The sequence below is a fragment of the Rhinolophus ferrumequinum genome, chromosome 10 (genome assembly GCF_004115265.2).
Source record: "Rhinolophus ferrumequinum isolate MPI-CBG mRhiFer1 chromosome 10, mRhiFer1_v1.p, whole genome shotgun sequence".
Lineage (NCBI taxonomy): Eukaryota > Metazoa > Chordata > Mammalia > Chiroptera > Rhinolophidae > Rhinolophus > Rhinolophus ferrumequinum.
In genome coordinates, this window is record NC_046293.1 from 51,786,483 (window position 1) to 51,800,972 (window position 14,490).

The following is a 14,490-nucleotide window of genomic DNA, read 5'->3' on the forward strand; positions in this document are numbered from 1 at the left end:
AGGCGGCCACCCGCAGTGCCCCCGAGCTCCGCGGCGAGCCGCGCCACGCCCGCGGGCAGGGCTGCCTGGAGGCTGGCGGCGGGGTAGTGGCCTCTCGCCCCATGTGCCCCCTCCGCCACGCCTGCCGGCCGCTGCTCGGAGCCCAGCTTCTCCAGATCTCAGCCCACCCTGGGGTGCAGTCTCCACCGCCAGGTTCTCAGCGGCCAAAAAGATTGGAGAGCTCTAGCCACCCCAAAGACGACAGGCATTAGCGGAGCTGCCAGTGGCGGGGAGCAGCTTGTGTAGGGAGCCGCACTTTCGGTGGCCGCGCTGCTGGAGAGCTCAGAGCCGGAGGCAGCGGCGCTGGAGGAGAAAAACGCGGCTGGGCAATGAGGAGTTCAGAGCTCCGTCCCAGGTTTGCTTCTCATGGACAGGGTGGGTTTGGGCAAATGACTCCTTTCCTCCATCCAACAGCAAGAGTGGGTACTGTGTGCCACGAACAATGTTAAGGGCTTCAAATGCCAGGTGTCAGGTAAACCCCAGCTCCAGCAAATAACCTACGATTATTATCCCTGATATACTTGGGAGGCGGCCAATAATACAGCTAGAGTGATGCTCAAAGTGCATTCATTCCTGGACCAGCAGCATCAGCAGTAGCTGAATAATTTGTTAGAAATGTAGATTCTTGGGTCCCATCCCAGACCTAAACAATCCAAAGCTCTGGGGTTGGGGCCCAGATATTTGTGCTTTTAAAAAGCCCTCCGGGTGATTCTGGTGCAGGCTGAATTATGAGAACCATTGAACAAGTAGTGGCAGGGCTGGTATTAGAATTCAGCTAAATGCAATTCCTAAACCCATGCTTTGAATCATACCCACAAGGCCACGGGCTGCTCCCCGGTCCTCTCCACCTCTAAGGTTCTGTGACATAATCTTTGGGTCCTTATCTCAGTAATAGAGAAGTAGCACAGTCGACTGCGAATAGCTGATACGTTGGAAATTTTCTATGAAACTCGGACCACTAATACTGTTTTTCTTTTGTTTTGATATTTAAACGAGTTTGTATTTCTAAGTCCATAAGACCTGGAAGCAGAGGGGTGGGTGGGTAGATCTGAGGAAGAAGACAGTTCTGACGTGAACTGGGACAGGCAGGGGAAGCCACTTGGGGATTAACAGTTGGGTGAAGAGAAGTAATCTTGTTTTCTAATCTGGGACCCCATGGTAGGATTGAGCTATTCAGCAGGAGGCCAGAGGTTTTCCAGTGATGGAAGCTGGAGAGACAAGGCCAGTGGAGCATGGAGAAGATCTTGCCGAGCTCTACTAGATCAGAAGGATGCTGCAAGAGGGACATTTCCAAAGGAGTAGAAAGGGAAGCGTCCACCCACTCTTGGCATGGTCTCTGATCTCCCCTCATTCCAAGTAGCTAAGTAACCCCTAATCCCCCAACTCCCTTACTTTCACACTAGAGACTTTATGGGGTTTAAAGTCCTAAAAAAGAGACTTTCTACAGAGTTTACCTTGATCATCCATTTTAGCCCCTTTACAGACACTCAGGGCTCATTTTAAAACCCATTGCTCCAGCTGCCACCATTCTCGTCTCTTGCCTTATTGAACAGCTATCTTTCTCAGAATAAGGGCATTATCTATTGAAGATTGTGGGATACTGCCTCTCATTTCTCTCTGCGGGCTGGACACTCCTGTATAGGTCTGACCCTACGGTCTTTGCTCTACCTTTAACTCTGCTCTGTGACCCCCAGGGGTTGGTCGTGACCGTCAGGACCCAACCTGACCTGAGGGTGATAGGCTAGGCTACACTCACGGCCTCTGTTCTTCCCCAGGACAGAGGCATAAGCCCTAACCCCATCCTGGAGTTCTTGAGACAGTGGTATCCAGTTTCTCAAGGAAGTAGCATCAGTCTGTGTTGGGTGCTCCACTTTCCAGAAGCAAATGACTCATCCAGTTTTAGTTCAGCTGACGCTGACTATAAACGTGACTTTGAGTCCTCAGAATCATTAAGTGTCTGATTTGAAGGCACGTTGTAGTTTGCAGGATGTGGGACCCACCCCGCTAATGTGTCGTGCCCTGAGCAGTTCTCTAATAGGAGGCAGGGCTGTTTGAGCTTCCTGCCCTCTGCACCCGGCCCTGGAGATGCACCCCGGCAGAGTGAGTGGTGACTGACTGCAGCCTGCCACTGATGCCAGGCCGCTTTAAAAAATGGTTTTCTTTAATTGAAAAAGTTATATAGGCACATGGTTAAAAAAAATCAAGCACTATAAGAAAGTATACAATGAAAGATACATTTCCTTCTTCCTTAGAGCTTCTGCTCTTCTCTCCAGAAATCATCTATGCATATTCATGACCGAAACTTCCCGTCATTAAGCAGGACATGCCTGAATTCCCTGTTCCGCCCTCAGGAAGTTCTGTGAATTTCATTTTTTCTTCCCCCTCACAACCTTATTTTTGTTGCTTGGCCATTTCAGATTTGCTTTTGGGTATTCTGAGTTTCACTTTTCACATCCGTGTGCTTTAAGTGGGTCTTCGCCATCATAAAGCAGGAAATGCGGTGGGGAGTAGATCAGTGGAAGGAAGTGACACAGGAGCAGCTTTGTGAGGCTAATGACATCAGCTTTGGCCCTTATCAAGTCTCTTCCTTCCACATGCAGTCCCTGGTGAGGGAACGCCCACCTCTGGGTGCGGCAGAATGAAGGAGATTTGTCTATCAGGAGGAGGTGCTGGCTGCACTTAGCAAGGAAAGTTTGCAGAGGAAGCTGCCTTGAGGTTGCCTGGAAGGGCAGCTGGTCTGCTGACAACCTGCCCATTCTACCTAGCAGTGTACCCGCCCCCCCATGCCTAACCACAGAAGGAACCTGACATGTCCCTTTCACTTTCTTACATCTCAATTTCTTATCTGTAAAGTGGAGTTAATGATGCCTAGGGTTGTTGGAAAACTCAAGCAGATAACGGAGGTGGAAGTGTCATAGTTCAGTTCTTCTACTCCATCTATTTCTTCATCTCTTTTCTCCCTGTGTTCCCCCTTCCTCGTTCTCATTTCATTTCCATGGCCAGAAGAGAGAAGTCAAAGCAAGAAATGTTTTAGGAACCTAAGCAGAGCTGTTCCAAGTTCTGCCATAATCACTCATGCTTTGCAATTCACTCACCTCTGTGTGCCTCAATGTCTTCATCTGTAAAATGGGTATAATTTTATTTTTATTATTGAGTTATTACATTAAATAAGTAAAATGTTTAACCCATTACCTGGTTCACAACATGCACTCAGAAAACATTAGAATGTTAGCCATTATCCTTAGCTATTTTCCTTCTTTCCTTCCTCCCTTCGACAAAACAATGTTGAAGCCCACCATGGGTAGCCTCTGTGCTAGGTATTGGGTAGGACACAGAGCTACAAAGGTAAATAAGCCGTGTCTTTCTCCTCAGGGCACCCATAGTCTAGGAAAGGAAGTTGATGAATGTAAAAAGGATTAGGAGTGTGGCAGAGCCAGGACTAGGGTGAGTGAGACATTTGCCTTGGGTGCAGAATTGAAAGTGGCAACAAAAATTCAACAATCAGTAATAATATAATATTTTAAGAAATCAAAATGAATGCAAAAAAATCTGTGATGAACAAAATATCAACAATTTAAAGAAGAGTGCTCTACTGAGCCATATTGGAGCCTAAGGCAAAAGAAAAAATGTGTCCCCCATATTCATGTTTCCCTGTATTTAAAAAAAAAAATTTTTTTTAAATTGGAGAACAGTGTGTTTTTCCAGGATCCGTCAGTCATTGTCCTTCAATCTAGTTGTAGAGAGCGCAACTCCCTGGCCCATGTGGGAATCGAACCGGCAACCTTGTTGTTAAGAGCTCGCGCTCTAACCAACTGAGCCATCTGGCTGCCCCTATAGTTTTTAAATGGTTATTTTTTTTCTAGTACATTAAAGTAGTTGAAAAATACTGAAAAATTGAAAAGTAAGTGTATTACAGTTCACAACATTAATTTAAGTTTAAATATTTATACCCAAACAATTTACTATGATTTTACTTCAGCTTAAGTTAAAGTTTATTTAAGATCGTTGCTTCGTCGAGAGAAATTTTCAAACATGGCAGTTTCTGAACTGAAAATGAAATGAGCAAGGAATTAGATTTTGAAAGTATCATTGATGAGTTTGCTTGCATTAAAGCCAATTTCTTTTCTCCTCAGATTCCAATATGGCTCAGCATTGCACTGGATTGGGGTCTGGACAAAGAACCTGGAGAGAATGGAGAGGGTAATAAGAGAAAGGGAGAAGGGTTAGAAGAGTTGGAGGGGTGGGTAATAATATTAACTACGCCCCTGGAGGTGAATAAGGAAAGGAAGTACAATTTGAGTGCTGTGTCCAGGAAGCCCCCGGTAGTTAGGAGGTGGCTGTGTTGGTTAATTTTATGTGTCAGCTTAACTAGGCTATGGTGCCCAGTTGTCTGGTCAAACACTAGTCTAGAGGTTGCTGCAAAGGTGTTGGTGGATGTCATGACCAGCTAGTCAGTTGAATTGAAGCAAAGCAGGTTACCCTCCATAGTCCAAGTGGGTTTCATCCAATCAGTTGCAGGCCGTAAGGGCAAAGCCTGAGGTTTCCAGGAGAAGAATCAAGTTCTGCCTCAAGACTGCAACCTAGAAACCATGTCCGAATTTCTAGCCGACTGGCCTGACCCAAATCTCAGACTTACCAGCCCCTGCAGTCATATGAGTCAACTCTTTAAAAGAAACCTATCTATGTGTATCTTGTTCTGTTTCTCTTGAGAACCGTGACTAATACAGTGACCATATGTGAGATAAGACGGTGGACATTGGGCAAGAACTCTTAGCAGAGATTCTCCTAGAAAATACAGCTTGTCACAGCTTTAGTCCCAGCTTGTCCTGGCCTCTGCCCCATTTGTTGCAGAAAGTGCTGGCATCTTTATCCTTAGTGAAACCCTTTCCAGCATCACAGGAAACAATACCCCTTCTCGAGGAAGGACTAGGAAGCAGGCACTACGGGTATCCCTGTTTTTACAAGTGAGTGGTTTCTAGGCACAGCAGGTCCCTGTGACCCCAGGATCGGAGCTCTTTGCCACTCCTTTCGGCGAGTCCCTTCATTCATTCAAGTCCTTATTTTATAATCCTCAGAAAAGTTTTCTGGTGTTTTCCCTCCCCGATCTGCCAAGTTCTTGTTAAAATGACTCAGTATTTTATATTTTGGTTGCTATGTAGAAAATATTATCTATTCCAGGAGACTCTTGATCCATTTTAAAAAATATGACAAGCCTCCTAATGTCACACAATGAATAATTTTTCCTCTCTTGGGAAACATGTGAGATTGGCAAACTGGGGCTATGGACTCTTTTAACAGTTGAACCCCCAGGATATTTTAAGTCTTGATAATTAATATGCAGAACCAATGTCTTTTCAAAGTTAGAGCTCATCCTTCGTTGTGACAATATATGCCTGTCACATCCTACTGTAATCTGGTAGAACGTGTGTATATTCAGGTACCAATTGGTCTGTGTTCTCCTGCAAGTATGAGATATGAAGGAGTCCATTTATGCTCCTCTAAGGTCTTGCTGAAAACAATTATGTCATGTAAACAAACTAGGTAGTTCACATCCCCAATCACCTTTTTCATGGAGTAGCTAAAGGGATCAAATGCTCAGGGCCATCCCTTCAAATTGATAAAATTCCATGGACAAGTAAGAATTTGGGGGTTTCCCCCTCACTAACCATAGGTTTTTCTTAGCACCACTCCTCACCAAATACCACCCACTCGCTGTCTGGCAGTGGGCCCCAACTCTGAGCTAACCTACATACTGTACCTCCCCACTGTGCCTGGTATTTAGACACTGCCACAGTGGGGCTTATAGAGCCTCACTGATCATCAGTAGCTGCTCAAAGACTTTCTGGAAAGCCCAATTTCAAACAATAAAATCTAATATGCTCTCAGAAAACATAAGCCACATTCCATTCACTGAGAAAGAAAAGATTATTTTAGTTGAGGGCTTCCTTTCTAGTCTCTCCTCCTGATCTCTGGGTATTTAGGAGTCCCTGAGATCAAGGCACTCTGGATTTAGCCACAGATCCAGGTGGAACAAACCCAGGGGAGAGCAGAGGGACAATACTTGGCTCTGTGTGGCCTCTGCCCATCCTACCCACCACACCTGGGGGGAAGGGCCATTTGGTACCTCCATGCTGTCTTTGGAGAATGCCAACAGTTGATAAAGGCTGGGTTTAAGACCAGACAGCATCCTGGAAGAGCCAGGATTCCACCCAGGTCTCACTCCAAAACTGTTTTCACTTTGCCAAAATCATATGCTGCTGATATGTCTCAGCAGACACTTAGAAAACCCAAGAGAATCAATTGGAAATCTATCAGAGCCACAAAGAGAGCTCAGTAAGTTGACTGCTTTTAACGTAATTTAACTGTTTCTGACAATATCATGAAAAAAGTTACTATTTAAGGTACTTACTAAAAATCAGCACGATACCTGAGTAGTAACAATGGCTGCCTCTGGAGAGGAAAACTAGGTACAAAACAAGGATGCTTCAAGAATAGAAAGAGAAGACCCCTGTGGGGAGCTGGAGATGGACTTGCAGGCCTTGGTGAGCTCTGCAGTGTATTATGGTGTCCTGGCATTTGCTACCCTGACAAACCCACAGGTGCTGAATTTGAAGCTTATAGTAGTCAGAGTATTTGGCCTTTTGGCATTTATTGGTCCCTTGGCTGATAGTCTAAGCTCAATATGGTGATCCCTTTCTCCTTGCCAATGAAGGGCAAAGCAGGGTGTCTGCTGGGGGCCACTAGGAAAGCTTTGATTGCTTTGAAAAACAAACAAACAACAAACAAATATAAGAATAAGACAGTCCCTTAGAAGCCTATGTGAGGACAAATCCCCACAGAGGGATGGGCCCCTGTTGACACTGCTGAGCTGGAGCTTATACTGCTCTTGGGATCCACCCCATCCTGTTATGTGAGGTAACTCAGTGGGCTGTTCTGGAGCCAAGGGAGAGAAAAAAGGGGGAAAAGGGGGGCATTAGCCCAAAGGAACCCAGACTTCCTCCAAGGACATTAAGGTTTTGCTTTGAGCCTACCCAAACTAGAATCTTCTACAGAACCTGGAATGGGACAGTGGAAACGATCCTGCCTGGGGAGCCAGAGAACCTGACTGCCCATGTGAATCTAATCTTTTAACTCCACGAACTGAGTCAGCCATGTCTGAAGCTGCCATGTGAGTGGCTTCTCTGACACCTTGCAAAGGAGTGAAGTCTTGGAGCTGGGACTCATGCACTTCTTGCCTTTGGAACCAGAGTTGGAGCACAGGGAAGTTTCTGGAGGTGCCAGGTCACATCACCCATTCTTCACAGGGTTATCCATGGTCAGGTGCTATAGGAGAGGCACATCTCAGCGTATGGGGCTGGGAGGCCCTGATAGGACTCCGTCCAATCAAAGGAGTGACTCACAGGTGACAGCTGGCACTTCTGTAGTCATCGGCAAGTTGTTTAACCTCCATCTTCTCTTTTTAAAAAGAGGATATTGAGATGAGTGTGTTGTGACATTTAGATGAGACAATGTATGCAAATCACTTGTAATGTGCTCAGAACACCACGTTCCATGTTCAACAACAATAACAGCAGCGACAGCACAGGCACCCAGGGCCACTCTTTTCGGCCACCAAGGAGAGCCGTGGAACTCTACTAAACATGTTGGGGCCACACAGGCCTGAAGACAAGGGTCCATGGAGCCAGCACGTGGCTTCCTTAGTATGTGCCTGTAACTACCCGAGAGCTTCACTTGTTTTCAGATCTTGAGCGGGAGCCTCACAGCTCGTTGGTGAGCTTGGCTAATCCCTAAAGTTTGGTCTGGGTTGGAAGGTGGCCAAGAAGGACCGCTTGGATCCTGCTCAAAGTTCTTTCATTTCGGTTTACTCCCAAAGCAACAGAAAGCAGTGCAAAGACTAGAAATGAGACAAGGGTACATCCAGTCAGTGGTGCCCTTCCCCATGGCCTCTTGTATCGTTTCACAGAGATGCACCCCCAGAGTGTGGTGGTGTTGTCCAGTGGGAGGAAGACATCCATTACACTGGAGGAGTGCAGAACCTCAGACTTGGTGCCTTTATACTCCCCACCACCAGAAACAACAAAAACACAACGATTCTGTTACTCAAGCCATGTAATGCAGGTCTAAAGCGCAAGCCTCAAAGTTGTTCCTGTGCCCACCTTGGGGCAATCTCCCCTGTCTGTACCTGGGCTGCAGGCAGGCAGTTATTAGCCCGTAAGGAGCCCTCCGAATTGTTAGAAGGTCTCCTTCCTCTGGGCAGATACAGACCTGTCTGGATGCAAGCTGCACAACCACCTGTGGGGGCATGCTACAGGGCTTTGGAGGTCTCAAATTTGTCCAGGGCCTGCCTCAGTGATCCCTGCCTTAGGGTAAGCAAGGGAAGTGGGCTTCACTCAGGGGAAAACGAGACTTAGAGACAAACTCTAGGGATCGTACCGCTTAGCCACTGTTGGCTGTTTGCTGTAAAAGTAGACCCCAATCTGATATCAGGAGCTACATGAAGCAGGCTGATGACTGCTTTGGAACCCCGGGCTGCCTGCTGAACATAAAATTGTCCATCTGTGGAAGGTGACTCCTGACTAAATGCAGGAGCTTGACTATGTATAAGGATAGACAGAGGCTGGGACAGGGCTGGTGAAGCGGAAAGGACCTGCTTTCTTCTTTGTCTAGCTTATCTTCAGGGAACTACCTCCCTTCGAGTATTAGTCCATGAGATTCAGATGAAGCCCACATCCCTCCCCAGCACAAACGGGGCATATGGTATCTGTGTGCATGTATCCTTTGGCCACCATGATTGATTCAGGGTTAGACACATTACCTAAGCCAGGCTACTGAGAGCCATCTCTGAGAGATTCCTTGGACCTAGCCAAAAAGAGAACCCTTCCCCTGCCCCACGCTTCCTATCCCTCACCCTACATGACCATTGATGAAATAATTAGCTGGGGAGGTGCTAGAAGTTTAGAGCAGCTAGTGGCCATCTGTGCTGTCACGTGAGAAAGGAGAATGAACCTGAGCATGAAGCCAACACTGAGAAAGCAGAGAATAAAGATAAAGAGTGAGAGAACCCTAATGATATATTTTGGATTCCTGGGTCCTGCTGTATGTGAAATCATTTATTCCTATATGTCTCCCTTTCCCCATTTCCTTCCCTTCCCTTCCTTTCCCTTCCCTTCCCTTCCCTTCCCTTCCCTTCCCTTCCCTTCTCTTCCCTTCCCTCCCTTCCTTCCTGCCATCCATCCTTCTTGTTTTGGTTGAAATTTGTTTGAGTGTGGTTTTGTTACTTGCAACCCCCAAAATCTGACCAATAAATAATCCGATGTACTGAATTAACTTACTGCTATAGGGCAGTTGGTGAAACAGCTGTCCATGTTCACTTAATCCTAGGCCCAGCAGAAGGAAGCAGAGAGAAACTCCCAAGAGTAACAGGAAACGATGCTTCTGACTCACCAAAGACCCGAGAAAGAGTTGAGTGGTGACTCACCGTGGGAAGGTGGGGACATATTAGATTGGGAAACGTGGACCACCCATTCTTCTAGGTTTTGTCCTGTCAGATGCCTTTGAACCAGTTCTGGGAGATACATGGGAGATACATGGGAGACCAGGGGAATTGAAGGACTTCCCCGTGGGAGAGGAGGTGACCCCAAGACTAGAGGGGCAAGAGGCTGGTCCAGTGCCTGGTCTATCTCCAGGCCCACCCAGGGCACACTGTACCTCACCTCCTATTAGTGCTGAGTGAGCCTGGGAGATCTTCATTTCTCCACCTCATTATAATCAGGCCTGTTGATATTCTATAGCCAACCATATCCCTTGCGTTTGCTTTGGAGAGATTACACCAAATTCCCTAGTGAGGTCTCCCCTGTTCCATATAAATGATGCTGCTGTAAACCCGCCCTGCCCCCTCCCCCATTTTCCTAGGGTAAACTTCTTGGAGTAGAACTTGCTGGGTCAAAGGCTATGAACATTATTAAGGTTTTTGATTCTTATTCCAGGAGGAACTATTATCTGTTACTAGAAAAGAGATGTAAAAAGTTCTTGCCGTTGTCAACTAGGAGAGGGCTGATGGCCAAATAACTAATGTAAGAGGTGGTCTGTTTTTCTCAAAAACAGGCATGTCACGAGGTCTATAATAAATTAAATTAAGACCATAAAATATGGTGTGAGTGCAGCAGATCACATGGCATTAAACAAATTGGACTGCCTGATTCCCAGGAGTTAGAGGGGATAGAAAGCACCAAAGAGGCATAATGGGGTTATCAGATGCTTCCTGGAAAGTAGGAAGTGTGGTGGGTGGCAGCAGCTGAAGTTGCATTTACTGAGGGCAACTACTGTGTAAATGGGGTTAGGACCGGAGGAGGGCAAAGAACTAGCATTTTTCTTTAAGGAAACGCTTTGTTTAATGAGGGAGATCACCATCTGCAAATAAAATTATCCCAGGAGAGATTTTGTCCTGGCATAAGGAAGAACATTCTAAAATGCGATCCACAGTTGGAAAGGTCAGTGCGTATGAAAGCACCACGCAAGCCACAGACCATTATTGGTCTAGAGTACAGGGCTAGGCACCAGGGAGTCAGAGATGAAAGACATAAGTCCCTATTTGTAAGGAGCTCCCAGTCTACTGAACCATTCCTCTAGAATGTGGTAGGAGCTGTAACAGAGGAACATACGTACGAGGTCAGACAATTAAGTTTGCAAACTCGTCCTAGACAAAGTGCTACATACCTCATTGCCGAATATCACTACGGTCAACTTCGAAGCACTCCCCTTGGGAAGCTATGCACTGACACCAGCGCCCAGTCCACCTTTCAAAGCAATTTTGGAACTCTTTCTGAAATGGCCATCAGAGTTGTCATCATATTACCCTTGATGTCCTGAATGTCATCCAAATGTCTTCCTTTCAATATTTCCTTTATCTTCAGGTAAAGAAAGAAGTCATTGGGGGCCAGATCAGGTGAGTAGGGAGGGTGTTCCAATACTTATTTGTTTACTGGCTAAAAACTCCCTCGCAGACAGTGCCGTGTGAGCTGGTGCATTGTCGTGATGCAAGAGCCATGAATTGTTGGCGAAAAGTTCAGGTCGTCTAACTTTTTCACGCAGCCTTTTCAGCTCTTCCAAATAGTGAACTTGGTTAACTGTTTTTCCAGTTGGTACAAATTCATAATGAATAATCCCTCTGATATAAAAAAAAAGTTAGCAACATCATTACAAGTTCACGAACTTAATTGTCAGACCTCATATGTGGAAGGCCCAGGGATGACACAAAGGAGGGAGTGATTAGCTTACCCGCTGGAGGAAGAGGTGACATGACCTGCTTTGTGAAGAACGAATAGAAGTTTGCCAGGTGGGTATGTGGGAGAGACACAGGTAGAAGGGCACTCATGTGACCTCGGTGGCCACCACAATTTAGAGCACAAATGACAGGCCTCAGCTGGTCCCCATGCCCCACAGCAATATCAGACCCAAAAGTCCAGTCTGGGGCGCTCTGAGGCTCCATTCTCACCCCAGGATCCCTGGGTTATCAGTGTTGTGTAGCAACAGAGCCAGCTTGGTCCTTGCAGCAGGGGCCGTAGTTAAGGAGGAAGAGCCAGCCCAGGTCAGAGAGGCGTCAGCGTGCCAGCTGGGCAAAGTTAGGGAGGCATGTGGAAACCTTGTCTTGCCCTGAGTGTGTGTCTCTCAAACATGGGATCCTTGTGCTCCTAGCTGGACTGGTCAGAATTTCCTGTTGAAGACTCTTTTTTTTTTTTTAAACCAGGCAACTTCTACCAGATGCTCAGCTGCCTGCCCTAGAGATGGGGAATGCACAGATTCTGACTATAGATATCTGTATTAATTTCCTAGGGCTGCTATGAAAAAGTACCACACACTGGATGGCTTAAAACAGACATTTATTGTCTCACAGTTCTGGACAAATCTGCAGGGCCATTCTGTTGTCTAAAACCTACAGAAGAACTCCTCCTTGCCTCTTCCAGCCATCTTTGTCATTCCTTGGACTGTAGACGTATCTCTCCAACCCTGTCTTCACATGGCCATTTCGTTATAAGGACACCAATCATACTGGATGAAGGGCCCACTCTACTTCTGTAGGACTTCATTTTAACTGATTACACCTGCAATGACCCTATTTTCAAATAAAGCCACATTCTAAGGTACTGGGGGTCAAGACTTCAACTATCTTTTTTTTTTTTTTTTTGGAGGGGTGAGACAGACACTATTTACCCCATAAAAACATCTCTCAGACATGTGGCAGAACTGATGGCAAGGACCGGAACTCCCAGCGCCCTGAAGTGCTGCTCGGGGGTGACAGTTCAGGAACATGGTGTTTACATCTCTCGGCTCAAAGACCCAAGGCTTCCAGGATTGTGGACGTAAGAAGGTGTGGGTTACAGGGAGCTGGGTCTGTGCCACACCACAGCGATGGTGGGTGTGGAGGGAGCGGGCGGATGTGAGTCCCTGTCAGGGGAGCCCTTCTGGGGCCCTTTCCTGGTTGTTCTTCAAGGAAGGAGGCGCCCAGTGTAATGCTCCCTCTTGAGCATTTTCCTTCCAGAACAGGTGAGGAGTGAGGAAGGGATCTGACCAGCTACCTGGTTTTGTTCTGTTTTGTTTTTTTCAGAGTTTTCCTGGATAGTTTTGCTTGCTCTTAAAAAAACCCAAAAAACCCGTTGGTGGTTTAATTCTGATGTCCTGCAATTTATAGATAAGTGAAAGGAGAATTAACAGCTTTAAAGAGATTGAGTTTTTCCTACCAGACGCAGGGGGTGCCTTTTGATTTACTCAAGACTTCTTTAGTGCCACTCAGTAAGTAGTACTGACTTTTTTCATGTAGTTCTTGTTCCTTACTTGTTTGATCTTTTATTTCTTTATTACTGTAACAGGAATCTTTTCTCTCTTTCTATTGCCTAGTCGCTTGTGCTTTGTGTTAGAGGAAAGTTATTAATTTTTGCACAATAATCTTGTGCCCAGCCAGTTTTCTGAATCGTCCTATTGTTTGCAGTAGTTTTCAGTTGATTCTCTTAGGTTTTCCAGGTTTACAATATTATAATTTAGTCTCTTCCTTTCTGATTTTTCATGTATTTTTTTCTGTTGTCAAGTTCCATTGGGTAATTCCCTCCTACACATTAAGTAATAGTGATTGTGATCATTCTTCACTAGTTTCTGGCTTTGCTGGGAATACTTGTAGTGTTTTCCTACTAAGTATGATACTAGCTTTGGTTGTTCTGTTTAGAGTCACCATGAATGCATCTGAGCTTGACTTTATTCATCTTTTTAGTGGAGGGTATTTCTTTGAAACTTTCTTGTCCTGCCTCTCCCCCACCATGATTTGGATTTTCTCTCTCTTCTAACCATCTTTCTTTTCATAGAGCATTTGCCATTTAGTTGAGTTTTTTCAGTTATTGACACAGAGTTGAGCATATTTTCTTTGCATTAATGAGGTTATTTATTCTCATTTCTTTTTTTTTTTTTGCATTTATACTTTTGCCCCTTGCCTGGCCCTTCCCCACACTATGACTCGCTTAGCTGATGGTTTACCTTTTTACCCAAAGAATTAATTTTGAATATTTTTTCCCCAGATTTACTGAGATATAATTGACGTATAACATTGTGTTAAGTTTAAGGTGTCTGACCTGATGATTTGATACAAGTATATATTGCAAAATGACTGCCACAATAAGGTTAGTTAACACATCCATCACCTCACATAACTTTGAAGTAGATATTACAGTCTTGTTAACTATAGTCACCGTGCTGTACATTAGATGTCCAGAACTTACTTATCTTATGACTGGAATTTGTACCCTTCGACCAACCTCTCCCCATTTCCTCCAACCCCCAGCCTTTGGCAACAACCATTCTACTTTCTGTTTCTATGAATTTTGTTTTTTTAGTTAGATTCCACTTTATAAGTGATGTTATACAGTATGTTGTCTTTCTTTACTTATTTCACCTACCATAATGCCCTCAGATTCCATCCATATTGTCACAAATGGCAGGATTTCTTTCCTTTGTTGGCCAAGTAATATTCTGTATGTGTGTGTACATTCTTTATACTTTCATCTGTTGATGGACACTTAGCTTGTTTCCATGTCTTGACTATTGTGAATAATGTTGCAATAAACATGGGAATGCAGATATTTCTTTGAGATGGTGATTTCATTTCCTTTGGATATATTTCCAGAAAAGGGATTGTCGGATCGTATGATAGTGCTATTTTTAATATTTTGCAGACTCTCCATACTTTTCTCCATAGTGACTGTACCAGTTTACCCATCTCCCTGATGATCAGATGTTGAGCATTTTTTCATGTACCTATTGGCCATTTGTATGTCTTCTTTAGAAAAATGTCTATTCATGTCCTTTGCCCATTTTTAAATTGGATTATTTGATTTTTGCTATTGAGTTGTATGAGTTCCTTATACATTTTGGATATTAACCTCTTTACCAGACACATGGTTTACAAAT

General features: G+C 45.1%; 1 long non-coding RNA gene across 1 annotated transcript; it reads left to right on the forward strand.

The window, feature by feature from the left end:
• The first annotated feature begins 36 nt into the window (after nt 1–36).
• LOC117028479 (uncharacterized) lies at nt 37–9,501 on the forward strand. Its single transcript, XR_004424127.1, has 3 exons — nt 37–394; nt 4,173–4,239; nt 9,421–9,501. It is a non-coding gene; the product is annotated as an uncharacterized LOC117028479 (long non-coding RNA).
• The last annotated feature ends 4,989 nt before the right edge of the window (nt 9,502–14,490 follow it).